Consider the following 27,601-nt stretch of genomic DNA (forward strand, 5'->3'; position numbering starts at 1 on the left):
GAAAATGCAAGTGGACTCTCGGAGCGCTGAGAGGGTAATAGTGGAAAAAGGAATATATTCAAATATAAACTACACAGTAGCATTTTGTGAAAATAATTTCTGTTCTGTGCATTCAACTAACAGAGTTGAACCTTACTTTTGATTGAGCCGTTCTGAAACACTCTTTCTGTAGAAACAGCAATTGGACATGCTAAGCGCTAAGAGACCTACATTGCGAAAAAGAATATCTTCAAATAAAAACTACACAGATGCATTCTGTGAAACTTATTTCTGATCTGTAACTTCAGTTAACAGAGATAAAACATATTTTTGATTGAGCAGTTATGAAACACTCTTTTTGTAGAAAATGCAAGTGGAGATTCGGAGCGCTAAGAGGGTAATAGTGGAAAAAGGAATGTCTTCAAATATAAACTACACAGAATCATTCGGTGAAACTTCTTTCTGATCTGTGCATTCAGCTAACAGAGTTAAACCATACTTTTGATTGAGCAGATCTGAACACTCTTTCTGTAGAAAATGCAACTGGACATTTGGAGCGCTAAGAGCGTAGTAGTGGAAAAAGGAATATATTCAAATATAAACTACACAGAAGCATTCTGTGAAACTTCTTTCTGATCTGAGCATTCAGCTAACAGAGTTAAACCATACTTTTCATTGAGCAGTTTTGAAACACTCTCTCTGTAGAAAATGCAACTGGACATTCGTAGCGCTAAGTGGGTAATAGTGGAAAAAAGAATATGTTCAAATATAAACTACACAGAAGCATTGTATGAAACTACTTTCTGTTCCGTGCATTCAACTAACAGAGTTGAACCTTACTTTTGATTGAGCCGTTCTGAAACACTCTTTCTGTAGAAACTGCAATTGGACATTCTGAGCGCGAAGAGGCCTATATTGGGAAAAAGAATGTCTACAAATAAAAACTACACAGAAGAATTGTGTGAAACTTCTTTCTGTTCTGTTTGTTCAACTAAAAGAGTTGAACCTTAGTTTTGATTGAGCCGTTCTGAAACACTCTTTCTGTAGAAAATGCAAGTGGAGTTTCGGAGCGCTAAGAGGATAATAGTGGAAAAAGGAATGTCTCCAAATATAAACTACACAGAATCATTCTGTGAAACTTCTTTCTGATCTGTGCATTCAGCTAACAGAGTTAAACCATACTTTTGATTGAGCAGATCTGAACACTCTTTCTGTAGAAAATGCAACTGGACATTTGGAGCGCTAAGAGAGTAGTAGTGGAAAAAGGAATATATTCAAATATAAACTACACAGAAGCATTCTGTGAAACTTCTTTCTGATCTGAGCATTCAGCTAACAGAGTTAAAGCATACTTTTGATTGAGCAGTTTTGAAACACTCTGTCTGTAGAAAATGCAACTGGACATTCGTAGCGCTAAGTGGGTAATAGTGGAAAAAAGAATATATTCAAATATAAACTACACAGAAGCATTGTATGAAACTTCTTTCTGTTCTGTGCATTCAACTAACAGAGTTGAACCTTACTTTTGATTGAGCCTTTCTGAAACACTCTTTCTGTAGAAACTGCAACTGGACATTCTGAGCGCTAAGAGGCCTCTGTTGGGAAAAATAATATCTTCAAATAAAACTACACAGAAGCATTGTGTGAAACTTATTTCTGATATGTTCATTAAGCTAACAGAGTTAAACCATACTTTTGATTGCGCAGTTCTGAACACTCTTTCTGTAGAAAATGCAAGTGGACATTCCGAGCGCTGAGAGGGTAATAGTGGAAAAAGGAATATATTCAAATATAAACTACACAGTAGCATTCTGTGAAAATTCTTTCTGTTCTGTGCATTCAACTAACAGAGTTGAACCTTACTTTTGATTGAGCCGTTCTGAAACACTCTTTCTGTAGAAACAGCAATTGGACATGCTAAGCGCTAAGAGGCCTACATTGCGAAAAAGAATATCTTCAAATAAAAACTACACAGATGCATTCTGTGAAACTTATTTCTGATCTGTAACTTCAGTTAACAGAGATAAAACATATTTTTGATTGAGCAGTTATGAAACACTCTTTTTGTAGAAAATGCAAGTGGAGATTCGGAGCGCTAAGAGGGTAATAGTGGAAAAAGGAATGTCTTCAAATATAAACTACACAGAATCATTCGGTGAAACTTCTTTCTGATCTGTGCATTCAGCTAACAGAGTTAAACCATACTTTTGATTGAGCAGATCTGAACACTCTTTCTGTAGAAAATGCAACTGGACATTTGGAGCGCTAAGAGCGTAGTAGTGGAAAAAGGAATATATTCAAATATAAACTACACAGAAGCATTCTGTGAAACTTCTTTCTGATCTGAGCATTCAGCTAACAGAGTTAAACCATACTTTTCATTGAGCAGTTTTGAAACACTCTGTCTGTAGAAAATGCAACTGGACATTCGTAGCGCTAAGTGGGTAATAGTGGAAAAAAGAATATGTTCAAATATAAACTACACAGAAGCATTGTATGAAACTTCTTTCTGTTCCGTGCATTCAACTAACAGAGTTGAACCTTACTTTTGATTGAGCCGTTCTGAAACACTCTTTCTGTAGAAACTGCAATTGGACATTCTGAGCGCTAAGAGGCCTATATTGGGAAAAAGAATGTCTACAAATAAAAACTACACAGAAGAATTGTGTGAAACTTCTTTCTGTTCTGTTTGTTCAACTAAAAGAGTTGAACCTTAGTTTTGATTGAGCCGTTCTGAAACACTCTTTCTGTAGAAAATGCAAGTGGAGATTCGGAGGGCTAAGAGGGTAATAGTGGAAAAAGTAATGTCTCCAAATATAAACTACACAGAATCATTCTGTGAAACTTCTTTCTGATCTGTGCATTCAGCTAACAGAGTTAAACCATACTTTTGATTGAGCAGATCTGAATACTCTTTCTGTAGAAAATGCAACTGGACATTTGGAGCGCTAAGAGAGTAGTAGTGGAAAAAGGAATATATTCAAATATAAACTACACAGAAGCATTCTGTGAAACTTCTTTCTGATCTGAGCATTCAGCTAACAGAGTTAAACAATACTTTTGATTGAGCAGTTTTGAAACACTCTGTCTGTAGAAAATGCAACTGGACATTCGTAGCGCTAAGCGGGTAATAGTGGAAAAAAGAATATGTTCAAATATAAACTACACAGAAGCATTGTATGAAACTCCTTTCTGTTCTGTGCATTCAACTAACAGAGTTGAACCTTACTTTTGATTGAGCCTTTCTGAAACACTCTTTCTGTAGAAACTGCAACTGGACATTCTGAGCGCTAAGAGGCCTCTATTGGGAAAAATAATATCTTCAAATAAAACTACACAGAAGCATTGTGTGAAACTTATTTCTGATATGTTCATTAAGCTAACAGAGTTAAACCATACTTTTGATTGCGCAGTTCTGAACACTCCTTCTGTAGAAAATGCAAGTGGACATTCGGAGCGCTGAGAGGGTAATAGTGGAAAAAGGAATATATTCAAATATAAACTACACAGTAGCATTCTGTGAAAATTCTTTCTGTTCTGTGCATTCAACTAACAGAGTTGAACCTTACTTTTGATTGAGCCGTTCTGAAACACTCTTTCTGTAGAAACAGCAATTGGACATGCTAAGCGCTAAGAGGCCTACATTGCGAAAAAGAATATCTTCAAATAAAAACTACACAGATGCATTCTGTGAAACTTATTTCTGATCTGTAACTTCAGTTAACAGAGATAAAACATATTTTTGATTGAGCAGTTATGAAACACTCTTTTTGTAGAAAATGCAAGTGGAGATTCGGAGCGCTAAGAGGGTAATAGTGGAAAAAGGAATGTCTTCAAATATAAACTACACAGAATCATTCGGTGAAACTTCTTTCTGATCTGTGCATTCAGCTAACAGAGTTAAACCATACTTTTGATTGAGCAGATCTGAACACTCTTTCTGTAGAAAATGCAACTGGACATTTGGAGCGCTAAGAGCGTAGTAGTGGAAAAAGGAATATATTCAAATATAAAGTACACAGAAGCATTCTGTGAAAATTCTTTCTGATCTGAGCATTCAGCTAACAGAGTTAAACCATACTTTTCATTGAGCAGTTTTGCAACACTCTGTCTGTAGAAAATGCAACTGGACATTCGTAGCGCTAAGTGGGTAATAGTGGAAAAAAGAATATGTTCAAATATAAACTACACAGAAGCATTGTATGAAACTTCTTTCTGTTCCGTGCATTCAACTAACAGAGTTGAACCTTACTTTTGATTGAGCCGTTCTGAAACACTCTTTCTGTAGAAACTGCAATTGGACATTCTGAGCGCTAAGAGGCCTATATTGGGAAAAAGAATGTCTACAAATAAAAACTACACAGAAGAATTGTGTGAAACTACTTTCTGTTCTGTTTGTTCAACTAAAAGAGTTGAACCTTAGTTTTGATTGAGCCGTTTTGAAACACTCTTTCTGTAGAAAATGCAAGTGGAGTTTCGGAGCGCTAAGAGGGTAATAGTGGAAAAAGGAATGTCTCCAAATATAAACTACACAGAATCATTCTGTGAAACTTCTTTCTGATCTGTGCATTGAGCTAACAGAGTTAAACCATACTTTTGATTGAGCAGATCTGAACACTCTTTCTGTAGAAAATGCAACTGGACATTTGGAGCGCTAAGAGAGTAGTAGTGGAAAAAGGAATATATTCAAATATAAACTACACAGAGGCATTCTGTGAAACTTCTTTCTGATCTGAGCATTCAGCTAACAGAGTTAAACCATACTTTTGATTGAGCAGTTTTGAAACACTCTGTCTGTAGAAAATGCAAGTGGACATTCGTAGCGCTAAGTGGGTAATAGTGGAAAAAAGAATATGTTCAAATATAAACTACACAGAAGCATTGTATGAAACTTCTTTCTGTTCTGTGCATTCAACTAACAGAGTTGAACCTTACTTTTGATTGAGCCGTTCTGAAACACTCTTTCTGTAGAAACTGCAATTGGACATTCTGTGCGCTAGGAGGCCTATATTGGGAAAAAGAATGTCTACAAATAAAAACTACACAGAAGAATTGTGTGAAACTTCTTTCTGTTCTGTTTGTTCAACTAAAAGAGTTGAACCTTAGTTTTGATTGAGCCGTTCTGAAACACTCTTTCTGTAGAAAATGCAAGTGGAGATTCGGAGCGCTAAGAGGGTAATAGTGGAAAAAGGAATGTCTCCAGATATAAACTACACAGAATCATTCTGTGAAACTTCTTTCTGATCTGTGCATTCAGCTAACAGAGTTAAACCATACTTTTGATTGAGCAGATCTGAACACTCTTTCTGTAGAAAATGCAACTGGACATTTGGAGCGCTAAGAGAGTAGTAGTGGAAAAAGGAATATATTCAAAAATAAACTACACAGAAGCATTCTGTGAAACTCCTTTCTGATCTGAGCATTCAGCTAACAGAGTTAAACCATACTTTTGATTGAGCAGTTTTGAAACACTCTGTCTGTAGAAAATGCAACGGGACATTCGTAGCGCTAAGTGGGTAATAGTGGAAAAAAGAATATGTTCAAATATAAACTACACAGAAGCATTGTATGAAACTTCTTTCTGTTCTGTGCATTCAACTAACAGAGTTGAACCTTACTTTTGATTGAGCCTTTCTGAAACACTCTTTCTGTAGAAACTGCAATTGGACATTCTGAGCGCTAAGAGGCCTCTATTGGGAAAAATAATATCTTCAAATAAAAACTACACAGAAGCATTTTGTGAAACTTATTTCTGATATGTTCATTAAGCTAACAGAGTTAAACCATACTTTTGATTGCGCAGTTCTGAACACTCTTTCTGTAGAAAATGCAAGTGGACATTCGGAGCGATGAGAGGGTAATAGTGGAAAAAGGAATATATTCAAATATAAACTACACAGTAGCATTCTGTGAAAATTCTTTCTGTTCTGTGCATTCAACTAACAGAGTTGAACCTTACTTTTGATTGAGCCGTTCTGAAACACTCTTTCTGTAGAAACTGCAATTGGACATGCTAAGCGCTAAGAGGCCTACATTGGGAAAAAGAATATCTTCAAATAAAAACTACACAGATGCATTCTGTGAAACTTATTTCTGATCTGTAAATTCAATTAACAGAGATAAAACATATTTTTGATTGAACAGTTATGAAACACTCTTTTTGTAGAAAATGCAAGTGGAGATTCGGAGCGCTAAGTGGGTAATAGTGGAAAAAGGAATGTCTTCAAATATAAACTACACAGAATCATTCGGTGAAACTTCTTTCTGATCTGTGCATTCAGCTAACAGAGTTAAACCATACTTTTGATTGAGCAGATCTGAACACTCTTTCTGTAGAAAATGCAACTGGACATTTGGAGCGCTAAGAGCGTAGTAGTGGAAAAAGGAATATATTCAAATATAAACTACACAGAAGCATTCTGTGAAACTTCTTTCTGATCTGAGCATTCAGCTAACAGAGTTAAACCATACTTTTGATTGAGTAGTTTTGAAACACTCTGTCTGTAGAAAATGCAACTGGACATTCGTAGCGCTAAGTGGGTAATAGTGGAAAAAAAATATGTTCAAATATAAACTACACAGAAGCATTGTATGAAACTTCTTTCTGTTCTGTGCATTCAACTAACAGAGTTGAACCTTACTTTTGATTGAGCCGTTCTGAAACACTCTTTCTGTAGAAACTGCAATTGGACATTCTGAGCGCTAAGAGGCCTATATTGGGAAAAAGAATGTCTACAAATAAAAACTACACAGAATAATTGTGTGAAACTTCTTTCTGTTCTGTTTGTTCAACTAAAAGAGTTGAACCTTAGTTTTGATTGAGCCGTTCTGAAACACTCTTTCTGTAGAGAATGCAAGTGGAGATTCGGAGCGCTAAGAGGGTAATAGTGGAAAAAGGAATGTCTCCAGATATAAACTACACAGAATCATTCTGTGAAACTTCTTTCTGATCTGTGCATTCAGCTAACAGAGTTAAACCATACTTTTGATTGAGCAGATCTGAACACTCTTTCTGTAGAAAATGCAACTGGACATTTGGAGCGCTAAGAGAGTAGTAGTGGAAAAAGGAATATATTCAAAAATAAACTACACAGAAGCATTCTGTGAAACTCCTTTCTGATCTGAGCATTCAGCTAACAGAGTTAAACCATACTTTTGATTGAGCAGTTTTGAAACACTCTGTCTGTAGAAAATGCAACGGGACATTCGTAGCGCTAAGTGGGTAATAGTGGAAAAAAGAATATGTTCAAATATAAACTACACAGAAGCATTGTATGAAACTTCTTTCTGTTCTGTGCATTCAACTAACAGAGTTGAACCTTACTTTTGATTGAGCCTTTCTGAAACACTCTTTCTGTAGAAACTGCAATTGGACATTCTGAGCGCTAAGAGGCCTCTATTGGGAAAAAAAATATCTTCAAATAAAAACTACACAGAAGCATTGTGTGAAACTTATTTCTGATATGTTGATTAAGCTAACAGAGTTAAACCATACTTTTGATTGCGCAGTTCTTAACACTCTTTCTGTAGAAAATGCAAGTGGACATTCGGAGCGCTGAGAGGGTAACAGTGGAAAAAGGAATATATTCAAATATAAACTACACAGTAGCATTCTGTGAAAATTCTTTCTGTTCTGTGCATTCAACTAACAGAGTTGAACCTTACTTTTGATTGAGCCGTTCTGAAACACTCTTTCTGTAGAAACAGCAATTGGACATGCTAAGCGCTAAGAGGCCTACATTGCGAAAAAGAATATCTTCAAATAAAAACTACACAGATGCATTCTGTGAAACTTATTTCTGATCTGTAACTTCAGTTAACAGAGATAAAACATATTTTTGATTGAGCAGTTATGAAACACTCTTTTTGTAGAAAATGCAAGTGGAGATTCGGAGCGCTAAGAGGGTAATAGTGGAAAAAGGAATGTCTTCAAATATAAACTACACAGAATCATTCGGTGAAACTTCTTTCTGATCTGTGCATTCAGCTAACAGAGTTAAACCATACTTTTGATTGAGCAGATCTGAACACTCTTTCTGTAGAAAATGCAACTGGACATTTGGAGCGCTAAGAGCGTAGTAGTGTAAAAAGGAATATATTCAAATATAAACTACACAGAAGCATTCTGTGAAACTTCTTTCTGATCTGAGCATTCAGCTAACAGAGTTAAACCATACTTTTCATTGAGCAGTTTTGAAACACTCTGTCTGTAGAAAATGCAACTGGACATTCGTAGCGCTAAGTGGGTAATAGTGGAAAAAAGAATATGTTCAAATATAAACTACACAGAATCATTGTATGAAACTTCTTTCTGTTCCGTGCATTCAACTAACAGAGTTGAACCTTACTTTTGATTGAGCCGTTCTGAAACACTCTTTCTGTAGAAACTGCAATTGGACATTCTGAGCGCTAAGAGGCCTATATTGGGAAAAAGAATGTCTACAAATAAAAACTACACAGAAGAATTGTGTGAAACTTCTTTCTGTTCTGTTTGTTCAACTAAAAGAGTTGAACCTTAGTTTTGATTGAGCCTTTCTGAAACACTATTTCTGTAGAAAATGCAAGTGGAGATTCGGAGCGCTAAGAGGGTAATAGTGGAAAAAGGAATGTCTCCAAATATAAACTACACAGAATCATTCTGTGAAACTTCTTTCTGATCTGTGCATTGAGCTAACAGAGTTAAACCATACTTTTGATTGAGGAGATCTGAACACTCTTTCTGTAGAAAATGCAACTGGACATTTGGAGCGCTAAGAGAGTAGTAGTGGAAAAAGGAATATATTCAAATATAAACTACACAGAAGCATTCTGTGAAACTTCTTTCTGATCTGAGCATTCAGCTAACAGAGTTAAACCATACTTTTGATTGAGCAGTTTTGAAACACTCTGTCTGTAGAAAATGCAAGTGGACATTCGTAGCGCTAAGTGGGTAATAGTGGAAAAAAGAATATGTTCAAATATAAACTACACAGAAGCATTGTATTAAACTTCTTTCTGTTCTGTGCATTCAACTAACAGAGTTGAACCTTACTTTTGATTGAGCCGTTCTGAAACACTCTTTCTGTAGAAACTGCAATTGGACATTCTGTGCGCTAGGAGGCCTATATTGGGAAAAAGAATGTCTACAAATAAAAACTACACAGAAGAATTGTGTGAAACTTCTTTCTGTTCTGTTTGTTCAACGAAAAGAGTTGAACCTTACTTTTGATTGAGCCGTTCTGAAACACTCTTTCTGTAGAAAATGCAAGTGGAGATTCGGAGCGCTAAGAGGGTAATAGTGGAAAAAGGAATGTCTGCAAATATAAACTACACAGAATCATTCTGTGAAACTTCTTTCTGATCTGTGCATTCAGCTAACAGAATTAAACCATACTTTTCATTGAGCAGATCTGAACACTCTTTCTGTAGAAAATGCAACTGGACATTTGGAGCGCTAAGAGAGTAGTAGTGGAAAAAGGAATATATTCAAAAATAAACTACACAGAAGCATTCTGTGAAACTTCTTTCTGATCTGAGCATTCAGCTAACAGAGTTAAACCATACTTTTGATTGAGCAGTTTTGAAACACTCTGTCTGTAGAAAATGCAACGGGATATACGTAGAGCTAAGTGGGTAATAGTGGAAAAAAGAATATGTTCAAATATAAACTACACAGAAGCATTGTATGAAACTTCTTTCTGTTCTGTGCATTCAACTAACAGAGTTGAACCTTACTTTTGATTGAGCCTTTCTGAAACACTCTTTCTGTAGAAACTGCAATTGGACATTCTGAGCGCTAAGAGGCCTTTATTGGGAAAAATAATATCTTCAAATAAAAACTACACAGAAGCATTGTGTGAAACTTATTTCTGATATGTTCATTAAGCTAACAGAATTAAACCATACTTTTGATTGCGCAGTTCTGAAAACTCTTTCTGTAGAAAATGCAAGTGGCCATTCGGAGCGCTAAGAGGGTAATAGTGGAAAAAGGAATATATTCAAATATAAACTACACAGTAGCATTCTGTGAAAATTCTTTCTGTTCTGTGCATTCAACTAACAGAGTTGAACCTTACTTTTGATTGAGCCGTTCTGAAACACTCTTTCTGTAGAAACTGCAATTGGACATGCTAAGCGCTAAGAGGCCTACATTGGGAAAAAGAATATCTTCAAATAAAAAATACACAGATGCATTCTGTGAAACTTATTTCTGATCTGTAAATTCAGTTAACAGAGATAAAACATATTTTTGATTGAGCAGTTATGAAAGACTCTTTTTGTAGAAAATGCAAGTGGACATTCGGAGCGGTAAGAGGGTAATAGTGGAAAAAGGAATATATTCAAATATAAACTACACAGTAGCATTCTGTGAAAATTCTTTCTGTTCTGTGCATTCAACTAACAGAGTTGAACCTTACTTTTGATTGAGCCGTTCTGAAACACTCTTTCTGTAGAAACTGCAATTGGACATTCTGAGCGCTAAGAGGCCTATATTGGGAAAAAGAATGTCTACAAATAAACACTACACAGAAGAATTGTGTGAAACTTCTTTCTGTTCTGTTTCTTCAACTAAAAGAGTTGAACCTTAGTTCTGATTCAGCCGTTCTGAAACACTCTTTCGGTAGAAAATGCAAGTGGAGATTCGGAGCGCTAAGAGGGTAATAGTGGAAAAAGGAATGTCTCCAAATATAAACTACACAGAATCATTCTGTGAAACTTCTTTCTGATCTGTGCATTCAGCTAACAGAGTTAAACCATACTTTTGATTGAGCAGATCTGAACACTCTTTCTGTAGAAAATGCAACTGGACGTTTGGAGCGCTAAGAGAGTAGTAGTGGAAAAAGGAATATATTCAAATATAAACTACACAGAAGCATTCTGTGAAACTTCTTTCTGATCTGAGCATTCAGCTAACAGAGTTAAACCATACTTTTGATTGAGCAGTTTTGAAACACTCTGTCTGTAGAAAATGCAACTGGACATTCGTAGTGCTAAGTGGGTAGTAGTGGAAAAAAGAATATGTTCAAATATAAACTACACAGAAGCATTGTATGAAACTTCTTTCTGTTCTGTGCATTCAACTAACAGAGTTGAACCTTACTTTTGATTGAGCCGTTCTGAAACACTCTTTCTGTAGAAACTGCAATTGGACATTCTGAGCGCTAAGAGGCCTATATTGGGAAAAAGAATGTCTACAAATAAAAACTACACAGAAGAATTGTGTGAAACTTCTTTCTGTTCTGTTTGTTCAACTAAAAGAGTTGAACCTTAGTTTTGATTGAGCCGTTCTGAAACACTCTTTCGGTAGAAAATGCAAGTGGAGATTCGGAGCGCTAAGAGGGTAATAGTGGAAAAAGGAATGTCTCCAAATATAAACTACACAGAATCATTCTGTGAAAATTCTTTCTGATCTGTGCATTCAGCTAACAGAGTTAAACCATACTTTTGATTGAGCAGATCTGAACACTCTTTCTGTAGAAAATGCAACTGGACATTTGGAGCGCTAAGAGAGTAGTAGTGGAAAAAGGAATATATTCAAATATAAACTACACAGAAGCATTCTGTGAAACTTCTTTCTGATCTGAGCATTCAGCTAACAGAGTTAAACCATACATTTGATTGAGCAGTTTTGAAACACTCTGTCTGTAGTAAATGCAACGGGACATTCGTAGCGCTAAGTGGGTAATAGTGGAAAAAAGAATATGTTCAAATATAAACTACACAGAAGCATTGTATGAAACTTCTTTCTGTTCTGTGCATTCAATTAACAGAGTTGAACCTTACTTATGATTGAGACTTTCTGAAACACTCTTTCTGTAGAAACTGCAGTTGGACATTCTGAGCGCTAAGAGGCCTCTATTGGGAAAAATAATATCTTCAAATAAAAACTACAGAGAAGCATTGTGTGAAACTTATTTCTGATATGTTCATTAAGCTAACAGAGTTAAACCATACTTTTGATTGCGCAGTTCTGAACACTCTTTCTGTAGAAAATTCAAGTGGACATTCGGAGCGCTGAGAGGGTAATAGTGGAATAAGGAATATATTCAAATATAAACTACACAGTAGCATTCTGTGAAAATTCTTTCTGTTCTGTGCATTCAACTAACAGAGTTGAACCTTACTTTTGATTGAGCCGTTCTGAAACACTCTTTCTGTAGAAACTGCAATTGGACATGCTAAGCGCTAAGAGGCCTACATTGGGAAAAAGAATATCTTCAAATAAAAACTACACAGATGCATTCTGTGAAACTTATTTCTGATCTGTAAATTCAGTTAACAGAGATAAAACATATTTTTGATTGAGCAGTTATGAAACACTCTTTTTGTAGAAAATGCAAGTGGAGATTCGGAGCGCTAAAGGTTTAATAGTGGAAAAAGGAATGTCTTCAAATATAAACTACACAGAATCATTCGGTGAAACTTCTTTCTGATGTGTGCATTCAGCTAACAGAGTTAAACCATACTTTTGATTGAGCAGATCTGAACACTCTTTCTGTAGAAAATGCAATTGGACATTTGGAGCGCTAAGAGCGTAGTAGTGAAAAAAGGAATATATTCAAATATAAACTACACAGAAGCATTCTGTGAAACTTCTTTCTGAACTGAGCATTCAGCTAACAGAGTTAAACCATACTTTTGATTGAGCAGTTTTGAAACACTCTGTCTGTAGAGAATGCAACTGGACATTCGTAGCTCTAAGTGGGTAATAGTGGAAAAAAGAATATGTTCAAATATAAACTACACAGAAGCATTGTATGAAACTTCTTTCTGTTCCGTGCATTCAACTAACAGAGTTGAACCTTACTTTTGATTGAGCCGTTCTGAAACACTCTTTCTGTAGAAACTGCAATTGGACATTCTGAGCGCTAAGAGGCCTATATTGGGAAAAAGAATGTCTACAAATAAAAACTACACAGAAGAATTGTGTGAAACTTCTTTCTGTTCTGTTTGTTCAACTAAAAGAGTTGAACCTTAGTTTTGATTGAGCCGTTCTGAAACACTCTTTCTGTAGAAAATGCAAGTGGAGATTCGGAGCGCTAAGAGGGTAATAGTGGAAAAAGGAATGTCTCCAAATATAAACTACACAGAATCATTCTGTGAAACTTCTTTCTGATCTGTGCATTCAGCTAACAGAGTTAAACCATACTTTTGATTGAGCAGATCTGAACACTCTTTCTGTAGAAAATGCAACTGGTCATTTGGAGCGCTAAGAGAGTAGTAGTGGAAAAAGGAATATATTCAAAAATAAACTACACAGAAGCATTCTGTGAAACTTCTTTCTGATCTGAGCATTCAGCTAACAGAGTTAAACCATACTTTTGATTGAGCAGTTTTGAAACACTCTGTCTGTGGAAAATGCAACGGGACATACGTAGAGCAAAGTGGGTAATAGTGGAAAAAAGAATATGTTCAAATATAAACTACACAGAAGCATTGTATGAAACTTCTTTCTGTTCTGTGCATTCAACTAACAGAGTTGAACCTTACTTTTGATTGAGCCTTTCTGAAACACTCTTTCTGTAGAAACTGCAATTGGACATTCTGAGCGCTAAGAGGCCTCTATTGGGAAAAATAATATCTTCAAATAAAAACTACACAGAAGCATTGTGTGAAACTTATTTCTGATATGTTCATTAAGCTAACAGAGTTAAACCATACTTTTGATTGCGCAGTTCTGAAAACTCTTTCTGTAGAAAATGCAAGTGGACATTCGGAGCGCTAAGAGGGTAATAGTGGAAAGAGGAATATATTCAAATATAAACTACACAGTAGCATTCTGTGAAAATTCTTTCTGTTCTGTGCATTCAACTAACAGAGTTGAACGTTACTTTTGATTGAGCCGTTCTGAAACACTCTTTCTGTAGAAACTGCAGTTGGACATGCTAAGCGCTAAGAGGCCTACATTGGGAAAAAGAATATCTTCAAATAAAAAATACACAGATGCATTCTGTGAAACTTCTTTCTGATCTGAGCATTCAGCTAACAGAGTTAAACCATACTTTTGATTGAGCAGTTTTGAAACACTCTGTCTGTAGAAAATGCAACTGGACATTCGTAGCGCTACGTGGGTAATAGTGGAAAAAAGAATATGTTCAAATATAAACTACACAGAAGCATTGTATGAAACTTCTTTCTGTTCTGTGCATTCAACTAACAGAGTTGAACCTTACTTTTGATTGAGCCTTTCTGAAACACTCTTTCTGTAGAAACTGCAATTGGACATTCTGAGCGCTAAGAGGCCTCTATTGGGAAAAATAATATCTTCAAATAAAAACTACACAGAAGCATTGTGTGAAACTTATTCCTGATATGTTCATTAAGCTAACAGAGTTAAACCATACTTTTGATTGCGCAGTTCTGAACACTCTTTCTGTAGAAAATGCAAGTGGACATTCGGAGCGCTAAGAGGGTAATAGTGGAAAAAGGAATATATTCGAATATAAACTACACAGTAGCATTCTGCGAAAATTCTTTCTGTTCTGTGCATTCAAATAACAGGGTTGAACCTTACTTTTGATTGAGCCGTTCTGAAACACTCTTTCTGTAGAAACTGCAATTGGACATTCTGAGCGCTAAGAGGCCTATATTGGGAAAAAGAATGTCTACAAATAAAAACTACACAGAAGAATTGTGTGAAACTTCTTTCTGTTCTGTTTGTTCAACTAAAAGAGTTGAACCTTAGTTTTGATTGAGCCGTTCTGAAACACCCTTTTTGTAGAAAATGCAAGTGGAGATTCGGAGCGCTAAGGGTGTAATAGTGGAAAAAGGAATGTCTTCAAATATAAACTACACAGAATCATTCGGTGAAACTTCTTTCTGATCTGTGCATTCAGCTAACAGAGTTAAACCATATTTTTGATTGAGCAGATCTGAACACTCTTTCTGTAGAAAATGCAACTGGACATTTTGAGCGCTAAGAGCGTAGTAGTGGAAAAAGGAATATATTCAAATATAAACTACCCAGAAGCATTCTGTGAAACTTCTTTCTGATCTGAGCATTCAGCTAACAGAGTTAAACCATACTTTTGATTGAGCAGTTTTGAAACACTCTGTCTGTAGAAAATGCAACTGGACATTCGTAGCGCTAAGTGGGTAATAGTGGAAAAAAGAATATGTTCAAATATAAACTACACAGAAGCATTGTATGAAACTTCTTTCTGTTCTGTGCATTCAACTAACAGAGTTGAACCTTACTTTTGATTGAGCCGTTCTGAAACACTCTTTCTGTAGAAACTGCAATTGGACATTCTGAGCGCTAAGAGGCCTATATTGGGAAAAAGAATGTCTACAAATAAAAACTACACAGAAGAATTGTGTGAAACTTCTTTCTGTTCTGTTTGTTCAACTAAAAGAGTTGAACCTTAGTTTTGATTGAGCCGTTCTGAAACACTCTTTCTGTAGAAAATGCAAGTGGAGATTCGGAGCGCTAAGAGGGTAATAGTGGAAAAAGGAATGTCTCCAAATATAAACTACACAGAATCATTCTGTGAAACTTCTTTCTGATCTGTGCATTCAGCGAACAGAGTTAAACCATACTTTTGATTGAGCAGATCTGAACACTCTTTCTGTAGAAAATGCAACTGGACCTTTCGAGCGCTAAGAGAGTAGTAGTGGAAAAAGGAATATATTCAAATATAAACTACACAGAAGCATTCTGTGAAACTTCTTTCTGATCTGAGCATTCAGCTAACAGAGTTAAACCATTCTTTTGATTGAGCAGTTTTGAAACACTGTCTGTAGAAAATGCAACTGGACATTCGTAGCGCTAAGTGGGTAATAGTGGAAAAAAGAATATGTTCAAATATAAACTACACAGAAGCATTGTATGAAACTTCTTTCTGTTCTGTGCATTCAACTAACAGAGTTGAACCTTACTTTTGATTGAGCCTTTCTGAAACACTCTTTCTGTAGAAACTGCAATTGGACATTCTGAGCGCTAAGAGGCCTCTATTGGGAAAAATAATATCTTCAAATAAAAACTACACAGAAGAATTGTGTGAAACTTATTTCTGATATGTTCATTAAGCTAACAGAGTTAAACCATACTTTTGATTGCGCAGTTCTGAACACTCTTTATGTAGAAAATGCAAGTGTCCATTCGGAGCGCTAAGAGGGTAATAGTGGAAAAAGGAATATATTCAAATATAAACTACACAGTAGCATTCTGTGAAAATTCTTTCTGTTCTGTGCATTCAACTAACAGAGTTGAACCTTACTTTTGATTGAGCCGTTCTGAAAAACTCTTTCTGTAGAAACTGCAATTCGACATGCTAAGCGCTAAGAGGCCTACATTGGGAAAAAGAATATCTTCAAATAAAAACTACACAGATGCATTCTGTGAAACTTATTTCTGATCTGTAAATTCAGTTAACAGAGATAAAACATATTTTTGATTGAGCAGTTATGAAACACTCTTTTTGTAGAAAATGCACGTGGAGATTCGGAGCGCTAAGAGGGTAATAGTGGAAAAAGGAATGTCTTCAAATATAAACTACACAGAATCATTCGGTGAAACTTCTTTCTGATCTGTGCATTCAGCTAACAGAGTTAAACCATACTTTTGATTGAGCAGATCTGAACACTCTTTCTGTAGAAAATGCAACTGGACATTTGGAGCATAAGAGCGTAGTAGTGGAAAAAGGAATATATTCAAATATAAACTACACAGAAGCATTCTGTGAAACTTCTTTCTGATCTGAGCAATCAGCTAACAGAGTTAAACCATACTTTTGATTGAGCAGTTTTGAAACACCCTGTCTGTTGAAAATGCAACTGGACATTCGTAGCGCTAAGTGGGTAATAGTGGATAAAAGAATATGTTCAAATATAAACTACACAGAAGCATTGTATGAAACTTCTTTCTGTTCTGTGCATTCAACTAACAGAGTTGAACCTTACTTTTGATTGAGCCGTTCTGAAACACTCTTTCTGTAGAAACTGCAATTGGACATTCTGAGCGCTAAGAGGCCTATATTGGGAAAAGGAATGTCTACAAATAAAAACTACACAGAGGAATTTTGTGAAACTTCTTTCTGTTCTGTTTGTTCAACTAAAAGAGTTGAAACTTAGTTTTGATTGAGCCGTTCTGAAACACTCTTTCTGTAGAAAATGCAAGTGGAGATTCGGAGCGCTAAGAAGGTAATAGTGGAAAAAGGAATGTCTCCAAATATAAACTACACAGAATCATTCTGTGAAACTTCTTTCTGATCTGTGCATTCAGCTAACAGAGTTAAACCATACTTTTGATTGAGCAGATCTGAACACTCTTTCTGTAGAAAATGCAACTGGACATTTGGAGCGCTAAGAGAGTAGTAGTGGAAAAAGGAATATATTCAAATATAAACTACACAGAAGCATTCTGTGAAACTTCTTTCTGATCTGTGCATTCAGCTAACAGAGTTAAACCATACTTTTGATTGAGCAGTTTTGAAACACTCTGTCTGTAGAAAATGCAACTGGACATTCGTAGCGCTAAGTGGGTAATAGTGGAAAAAAGAATATGTTCAAATATAAACTACACAGAAGCATTGTATGAAACTTCTTTCTGTTCTGAGCATTCAACTAACAGAGTTGAACCTTACTTATGATTGAGCCTTTCTGAAACACTCTTTCTGTAGAAACTGCAATTGGACATTCTGAGCGCTAAGAGGACTCTATTGGGAAAAATAATATCTTCAAATAAAAACTACACAGAAGCATTGTGTGAAACTTATTTCTGATATGTTCATTAAGCTAACAGAGTTAAACCATACTTTTGATTGCGCAGTTCTGAACACTCTTTCTGTAGAAAATGCAAGTGGACATTCGGAGCGCTAAGAGGGTAATAGTGGAAAAAGGAATATTTTCAAATATAAACTACACAGTAGCATTCTGTGAAAATTCTTTCTGTTCTGTGCATTCAACTAACAGAGTTGAACCTTACTTTTGATTGAGCCGTTCTGAAACACTCTTTCTGTTGAAACTGCAATTGGACATGCTAAGCGCTAAGAGGCCTACATTGGGAAAAAGAATATCTTCAAATAAAAACTACACAGATGCATTCTGTGAAACTTATTTCTGATCTGTAAATTCAGTTAACAGAGATAAAACATATTTTTGATTGAGCAGTTATGAAACACTCTTTTTGTAGAAAATGCAAGTGGAGATTCGGAGCGCTAAGAGGCTAATAGTGGAAAAAGGAATGTCTTCAAATATAAACTACACAGAATCATTCGGTGAAACTTCTTTCTGATCTGTGCATTCAGCTAACAGAGTTAAACCATACTTTTGATTGAGCAGATCTGAACACTCTTTCTGTAGAAAATGCAACTGGACATTTGGAGCATAAGAGCGTAGTAGTGGAAAAAGTAATATATTCAAATATAAACTACACAGAAGCATTCTGTGAAACTTCTTTCTGATCTGAGCAATCAGCTAACAGAGTTAAACCATACTTTTGATTGAGCAGTTTTGAAACACCCTGTCTGTTGAAAATGCAACTGGACATTCGTAGCGCTAAGTGGGTAATAGTGGATAAAAGAATATGTTCAAATATAAACTACACAGAAGCATTGTATGAAACTTCTTTCTGTTCTGTGCATTCAACTAACAGAGTTGAACCTTACTTTTGATTGAGCCGTTCTGAAACACTCTTTCTGTAGAAACTGCAATTGGACATTCTGAGCGCTAAGAGGCCTATATTGGGAAAAGGAATGTCTACAAATAAAAACTACACAGAGGAATTTTGTGAAACTTCTTTCTGTTCTGTTTGTTCAACTAAAAGAATTGAAACTTAGTTTTGATTGAGCCGTTCTGAAACACTCTTTCTGTAGAAAATGCAAGTGGAGATTCGGAGCGCTAAGAGGTTAATAGTGGAAAAAGGAATGTCTCCAAATATAAACTACACAGAATCATTCTGTGAAACTTCTTTCTGATCTGTGCATTCAGCTAACAGAGTTAAGCCATACTTTTGATTGAGCAGATCTGAACACTCTTTCTGTAGAAAATGCAACTGGACATTTGGAGCGCTAAGAGAGTAGTAGTGGAAAAAGGAATATATTCAAATATAAACTACACAGAAGCATTCTGTGAAACTTCTTTCTGATCTGAGCATTCAGCTAACAGAGTTAAACCATACTTTTGATTGAGCAGTTTTGAAACACTCTGTCTGTAGAAAATGCAACTGGACATTCGTAGCGCTAAGTGGGTAATAGTGGAAAAAAGAATATGTTCAAATATAAACTACACAGAAGCATGGTATGAAACTTCTTTCTGTTCTGTGCATTCAACTAACAGAGTTGAACCTTACTTTTGAATGAGCCTTTCTGAAACACTCTTTCTGTAGAAACTGCAATTGGACATTCTGAGCGCTAAGAGGCCTATATTGGGAAAAATAATAACTTCAAATAAAAACTACACAGAAGCATTGTGTGAAACTTATTTCTGATATGTTCATTAAGCTAACAGAGTTAAACCATACTTTTGATTGCGCAGTTCTGAACACTCTTTCTGTAGAAAATGCAAGTGGACATTCGGAGCGCTAAGAGGGTAATAGTGGAAAAAGGAATATATTCAAATATAAACTACACAGTAGCATTCTGTGAAAATTCTTTCTGTTCTGTGCATTCAACTAACAGAGTTGAACCTTACTTTTGATTGAGCCGTTCTGAAAAACTCTTTCTGTAGAAACCAATTGGACATGCTTAGCGCTAAGAGGCCTACATTGGGAAAAAGAATATCTTCAAATAAAAACTACACAGATGCATTCTGTGAAACTTATTTCTGATCTGTAAATTCAGTTAACAGAGATAAAACATATTTTTGATTGAGCAGTTATGAAACACTCTTTTTGTAGAAAATGCAAGTGGAGATTCGGAGCGCTAAGAGGGTAATAGTGGAAAAAGTAATGTCTTCAAATATAAACTACACAGAATCATTCGGTGAAACTTCTTTCTGATCTGAGCATTCAGCTAACATAGTTAAACCATACTTTTGATTGAGCAGTTTTGAAACACTCTGTCTGTAGAAAATGCAACTGGACATTCGTAGCGCTAAGTGGGTAATAGTGGAAAAAAGAATATGTTCAAATATAAACTACACAGAAGCATTGTATGAAACTTCTTTCTGTTCTGTGCATTCAACTAACAGAGTTGAACCTTACTTTTCATTGAGCCGTTCTGAAACACTCTTTCTGTAGAAACTGCAATTGGACATTCTGAGCGCTAAGAGGCCTATATTGGGAAAAAGAATGTCTACAAATAAAAACTACACAGAAGAATTGTGTGAAACTTCTTTCTGTTCTGTTTGTTCAACTAAAAGAGTTGAACCTTAGTTTTGATTGAGCCCTTCTGAAACACTCTTTCTGTAGAAAATGCAAGTGGAGATTCGGAGCGCTCAGAGGGTAATAGTGGATAAAGGAATGTCTCCAAATATAAACTACACAGAATCATTCTGTGAAACTTCTTTCTGATCTGTTCATTCAGCTAACAGACTTAAACCATACTTTTGATTGAGCAGATCTGAACACTCTTTCTGTAGAAAATGCAACTGGACATTTGGAGCGCTAAGAGAGTAGTAGTGGAAAAAGGAATATATTCAAATATAAACTACACAGAAGCATTCTGTGAAACTTCTTTCTGATCTGAGCATTCAGCTAACAGAGTTAAACCATACTTTTGATTGAGCAGTTTTGAAACACTCTGTCTGTAGAAAATGCAACTGGACATTCGTAGCGCTAATTGGGTAATAGTGGAAAAAATAATATGTTCAAATATAAACTACACAGAAGCATTGTATGAAACTTCTTTCTGTTCTGTGCATTCAACTAACAGAGTTGAACCTTTCTTTTGATTGAGCCGTTCTGAAACACTCTTTCTGTAGAAACTGCAATTGGACATTCTGAGCGCTAGGAGGCCTATATTGGGAAAATGAATGTCTACAAATAAAAACTACACAGAAGAATTGTGTGAAACATCTTTCTGTTCTGTTTGTTCAACTAAAAGAGTTGAACCTTAGTTTTGATTGAGTCGTTCTGAAACACTCTTTCTGTAGGAAATGCAAGTGGAGATTCGGAGCGCTAAGAGGGTAATAGTGGAAAAAGGAATGTCTCCAAATATAAACTATACAGAATCATTCTGTGAAATTTCTTTCTGATCTGTGCATTCAGCTAACAGAGTTAAACCATACTTTTGATTGAGAAGATCTGAACACTCTTTCTGTAGAAAATGCAACTGGACATTTGGAGCGCTAAGAGAGTAGTAGTGGAAAAAGCAATATATTCAAATATAAACTACACAGAAGCATTCTGTGAAACTTCTTTCTGATCTGAGCATTCAGCTAACAGAGTTAAACCATACTTTGGATTGAGCAGTTTTGAAACACTCTGTAGAAAATGCAACTGGACATTCGTAGCGCTAATTGGGTAATAGTGGAAAAAAGAATATGTTCAAATATAAACTACACAGAAGCATTGTATGAAACTTCTTTCTGTTCTGTGCATTCAACTAACAGAGTTGAACCTTACATTTGATTGAGCCTTTCTGAAACACTTTTTCTGTAGAAACTGCAATTGGACATTCTGAGCGCTAGGAGGCCTCTATTGGGAAAAATAATATCTTCAAATAAAAACTACACAGAAGCATTGTGTGAAACTTATTTCTGATATGTTCATTAAGCTAACAGAGTTAAACCATACTTTTGATTGCGCAGTTCTGAACACTCTTTCTGTAGAAAATGCAAGTGTACATTCGGAGCGCTAAGAGGGTAATATTGGAAAAAGGAATATATTCAAATATAAACTACACAGTAGCATTCAGTGAAAATTCTTTCTGTTCTGTGCATTCAACTAACAGAGTTGAACCTTACTTTTGATTGAGCCGTTCTGAAACACTCTTTCTGTAGAAACTGCAATTGGACATGCTAAGCGCTAAGAGGCCTACATTGGGAAAAAGAATATCTTCAAATAAAAACTACACAGATGCATTCTGTGAAACTTATTTCTGATCTGTAAATTCAGTTAACAGAGAAAAAACATATTTTTGATTGAGCAGTTATGAAACACTCTTTTTGTAGAAAATGAAAGTAGAGATTCGGAGCGCTAAGAGGGTAATAGTGGAAAAGGAATGTCTTCAAATATAAACTACACAGAATCATTCGGTGAAACTTCTTTCTGATCTGTGCATTTAGCTAACAGTGTTAAACCATACTTTGATTGAGCAGATCTGAACACTATTTCTGTAGAAAATGCAACTGGACATTTGGAGCGCTAAGAGAGTAGTAGTGGAAAAAGGAATATATTCAAATATAAACTACACAGAAGCATTCTGTGAAACTTCTTTCTGATCTGAGCATTCAGCTAACAGACTTAAACCATACTTTTGATTGAGCAGTTTTGAAACACTCTGTCTGTAGAAAATGCAACTGGACATTCGTAGCGCTAAGTGGGTAATAGTGGAAAAAAGAATATGTTCAAATATAAACTACACAGAAGCATTGTATGAAACTTCTTTCTGTTCTGTGTATGCAACTAACAGAGTTGAACCTTACTTTTGATTGAGCCGTTCTGAAACACTCTTTCTGTAGAAACTGCAATTGGACATTCTGAGCGCTAGGAGGCCTATATTGGGAAAAAGAATGTCTACAAATAAAAACTACACAGAAGAATTGTGTGAAACTTCTTTCTGTTCTGTTTGTTCAACTAAAAGAGTTGAACCTTAGTTTTGATTGAGCCATTCTGAAACACTCTTTCTGTAGAAAATGCAAGTGGAGATTCGGAGCGCTCAGAGGGTAATAGTGGATAAAGGAATGTCTCCAAATATAAACTACACAGAATCATTCTGTGAAACTTCTTTCTGATCTGTGCATTCAGCTAACAGAGTTAAACCATACTTTTGATTGAGCAGATCTGAACACTCTTTCTGTAGAAAATGCAACTGGACATTTGGAGCGCTAAGAGAGTAGTAGTGGAAAAAGGAATATATTCAAATATAAACTACACAGAAGCATTCTGTGAAACTTCTTTCTGATCTGAGCATTCAGCTAACAGAGTTAAACCATACTTTTGATTGAGCAGTTTTGAAACACTCTGTCTGTAGAAAATGCAACTGGACATTCGTAGCGCTATTTGGGTAATAGTGGAAAAAATAATATGTTCAAATATAAACTACACAGAAGCATTGTATGAAACTTCTTTCTGTTCTGTGCATTCAACTAACAGAGTTGAACCTTCCTTTTGATTGAGCCTTTCTGAAACACTCTTTCTGTAGAAACTGCAATTGGACTTTCTGAGCGCTAAGAGGCCTCTATTGGGAAAAATAATATCTTCAAATAAAAACTACACAGAAGCATTGTGTGAAACTTATTTCTGATATGTTCATTAAGCTAACAGAGTTAAACCATACTTTTGATTGCGCAGTTCTGAACACACTTTCTGTAGAAAATGCAAGTGGACATTCGGAGCGCTAAGAAGGTAATAGTGGAAAAAGGAATATATTCAAATATAAACTACACAGTAACATTCTGTGAAAATTCTTTCTGTTCTGTGCATTCAACTAACAGAGTTGAACCTTACTTTTGATTGAGCCGTTCTGAAACACTCTTTCTGTAGAAACTGCAATTGGACATGCTAAGCGCTAAGAGGCCTTCATTGGGAAAAAGAATATCTTCAAATAAAAACTACACAGATGCATTCTGTGAAACTTATTTCTGATCTGTAAATTCAGATAACAGAGATAAATCATATTTTTGATTGAGCAGTTATGAAAAACTCTTTTTGTAGAAAATGCAAGTGGAGATTCGGAGCGCTAAGAGGGTAATAATGGAAAAAGGAATGTCTTCAAATATAAACTACACAGATTCATTCGGTGAAACTTATTTCTGATCTGTGCATTCAGCTAACAGTGTTAAACCATACTTTTGATTGAGCAGATCTGAACACTCTTTCTGTAGAAAATGCAAGTGGACATTTGGAGCGCTAAGAGCGTAGTAGTGGAAAAAGAAATATATTCAAATATAAACTACACAGAAGCATTCTGTGAAATTTCTTTCTGATCTGAGCATTCAGCTAACAGAGTTAAACCATACTTTTGATTGAGCAGTTTTGAAACACTCTGTCTGTAGAAAATGCAAATGGACATTCGTAGCGCTAAGTGGGTAATAGTGGAAAAAAGAATATGTTCAAATATAAACTACACAGAAGCATTGTATGAAACTACTTTCTGTTCTGTGCATTCAACTAACAGAGTTGAACCTTACTTTTGATTGAGCCTTTCTGAAACACTCTTTTTGTAGAAACTGCAATTGGACATTCTGAGCGCTAAGAGGCCTCTATTGGGAAAAATAATATCTTCAAATAAAAACTACACAGAAGCATTGTGTGAAACTTATTTCTGATATGTTCATTAAGCTAACAGAGTTAAACCATACTTTTGATTGCGCAGTTCTGAACACTCTTTCTGTAGAGAATGCAAGTGGACATTCGGAGCGCTAAGAGGGTAATAGTGGAAAAAGGAATATATTCAAATATAAACTACACAGTAGCATTCTGTGAAAATTCTTTGTGTTCTGTGCATTCAACTAACAGAGTTGAACCTTACTTTTGATTGAGCCGTTCTGAAACACTCTTTCTGTAGAAACTGCAAGTGGACATGCTAAGCGCTAAGAGGCCTACATTGGGAAAAAGAATATCTTCAAATAAAAACTACACAGATGCATTCTGTGAAACTTATTTCTGATCTGTAAATTCAGTTAACAGAGATAAAACATATTTTTGATTGAGCAGTTATGAAACACTCTTTTTGTAGAAAATGCAAGTGGAGATTCGGAGCGATAAGAGGGAAATAGTGGAAAAAGGAATGTCTTCAAATATAAACTACACAGAATCATTCGGTGAAACTTCTTTCTGATCTGTGCATTCAGCTAACAGAGTTAAACCATACTTTTGATTGAGCAGATCTGAACACTTTTTCTGTAGAAAATGCAACTGGACATTTGGAGCGCTAAGAGCGTAGTAGTGGAAAAAGGAATATATTCAAATATAAACTACACAGAAGCATTCTGTGAAACTTCTTTCTGATCTGAGCATTCAGCTAACAGAGTTAAACCATACTTTTGATTGAGCAGTTTTGAAACACTCTGTCTGTAGAAAATGCAACTGGACATTCGTAGCGCTAAGTGGGTAATAGTGGAAAAAAAATATGTTCAAATATAAACTACACAGAAGCATTGTATGAAACTTCTTTCTGTTCTGTGCATTCAACTAACAGAGTTGAACCTTACTTTTCATTGAGCCGTTCTGAAACACTCTTTCTGTAGAAACTGCAATTGGACATTCTGAGCGCTAGGAGGCCTATATTGGGAAAAAGAATGTCTACAAATAAAAACTACACAGAAGAATTGTGTGAAACTTCTTTCTGTTCTGTTTGTTCAACTAAAAGAGTTGAATCTTAGTTTTGATTGAGCCGTTCTGAAACACTCTTTCTGTAGAAAATGCAAGTGGAGATTCGGAGCGCTAAGAGGGTAATAGTGGATAAAGGAATGTCTCCAAATATAAACTACACAGAATCATTCTGTGAAACTTCTTTCTGATCTGTGCATTCAGCTAACAGAGTTAAACCATACTTTTGATTGAGCAGATCTGAACACTCTTTCTGTAGAAAATGCAACTGGACATTTGGAGCGCTAAGAGAGTAGTAGTGGAAAAAGGAATATATTCCAATATAAACTACACAGAAGCATTCTGTGAAACTTCTTTCTGATCTGAGCATTCAGCTAACATAGTTAAACCATACTTTTGATTGAGCAGTTTTGAAACACTCTGTCTGTAGAAAATGCAACTGGACATTCGTAGCGCTAATTGGGTAATAGTGGAAAAAATAATATGTTGAAATATAAACCACACAGAAGCATTGTATGAAACTTCTTTCTGTTCTGTGCATTCAACTAACAGAGTTGAACCTTACTTTTGATTGAGCCTTTCTGAAACACTCTTTCTGTAGAAACTGCAATTGGACATTCTGAGCGCTAAGAGGCCTCTATTGGGAAAAATAATATCTTCAAATAAAAACCACACAGAAGCATTGTGTGAAACTTATTTCTGATATGTTCATTAAGCTAACAGAGTTAAACCATACTTTTGATTGCGCAGTTCTGAACACTCTTTCTGTAGAAAATGCAAGTGGACATTCGGAGCGCTAAGAAGGTAATAGTGGAAAAAGGAATATATTCAAATATAAACTACACAGTAGCATTCTGTGAAAATTCTTTCTGTTCTGTGCATTCAACTAACAGAGTTGAACCTTACTTTTGATTGAGCCGTTCTGAAACACTCTTTCTGTAGAAACTGCAATTGGACATGCTAAGCGCTAAGAGGCCTACATTGGGAAAAAGAATATCTTCAAATAAAAACTACACAGATGCATTCTGTGAAACTTATTTCTGATCTGTAAATTCAGTTAACAGAGAAAAAACATATTTTTGATTGAGCAGTTATGAAACACTCTTTTTGTAGAAAATGCAAGTTGAGATTCGGAGCGCTAAGAAGGTAATAGTGGAAAAGGAATGTCTTCAAATATAAACTACACAGAATCATTCGGTGAAACTTCTTTCTGATCTGTGCATTTAGCTAACAGTGTTAAACCATACTTTTGATTGAGCAGATCTGAACACTATTTCTGTAGAAAATGCAACTGGACATTTGGAGCGCTAAGAGAGTAGTAGTGGAAAAAGGAATATATTCAAATATAAACTACACAGAAGCATTCTGTGAAACTTCTTTCTGATCTTAGCATTCAGCTAACAGAGTTAAACCATACTTTTGATTGAGCAGTTTTGAAACACTCTGTCTGTAGAAAATGCAACTGGACATTCGTAGCGCTAAGTGGGTAATAGTGGAAAAAAGAATATGTTCATATATAAACTACACAGAAGCATTGTATGAAACTTCTTTCTGTTCTGTGCATTCAACTAACAGAGTTCAACCTTACTTTTGATTGAGCCGTTCTGAAACACTCTTTCTGTAGAAACTGCAATTGGACATTCTGAGCGCTAGGAGGCCTATATTGGGAAAAAGAATGTCTACAAATAAAACCTACACAGAAGAATTGTGTGAAACTTCTTTCTGTTCTGTTTGTTCAACTAAAAGAGTTGAACCTTAGTTTTGATTGAGCCGTTCTGAAACACTCTTTCTGTAGAAAATGCAAGTGGAGATTCGGAGCGCTCAGAGGGTAATAGTGGATAAAGGAATGTCTCCAAATATAAACTACACAGAATCATTCTGTGAAACTTCTTTCTGATCTGTGCATTCAGCTAACAGACTTAAACCATACTTTTGATTGAGCAGATCTGAACACTATTTCTGTAGAAAATGCAACTGGACATTTGGAGCGCTAAGAGAGTAGAAGTGGAAAAAGGAATATATTCAAATATAAACTACACAGAAGCATTCTGTGAAACTTCTTTCTGATCTTAGCATTCAGCTAACAGAGTTAAACCATACTTTTGATTGAGCAGTTTTGAAACACTCTGTCTGTAGAAAATGCAACTGGACATTCCTAGCGCTAAGTGGGTAATAGTGGAAAAAAGAATATGTTCATATATAAACTACACAGAAGCATTGTATGAAACTTCTTTCTGTTCTGTGCATTCAACTAACAGAGTTCAACCT

The sequence above is a fragment of the Symphalangus syndactylus genome, chromosome Y, assembly GCF_028878055.3.
Source record: "Symphalangus syndactylus isolate Jambi chromosome Y, NHGRI_mSymSyn1-v2.1_pri, whole genome shotgun sequence".
NCBI lineage: Eukaryota > Metazoa > Chordata > Mammalia > Primates > Hylobatidae > Symphalangus > Symphalangus syndactylus.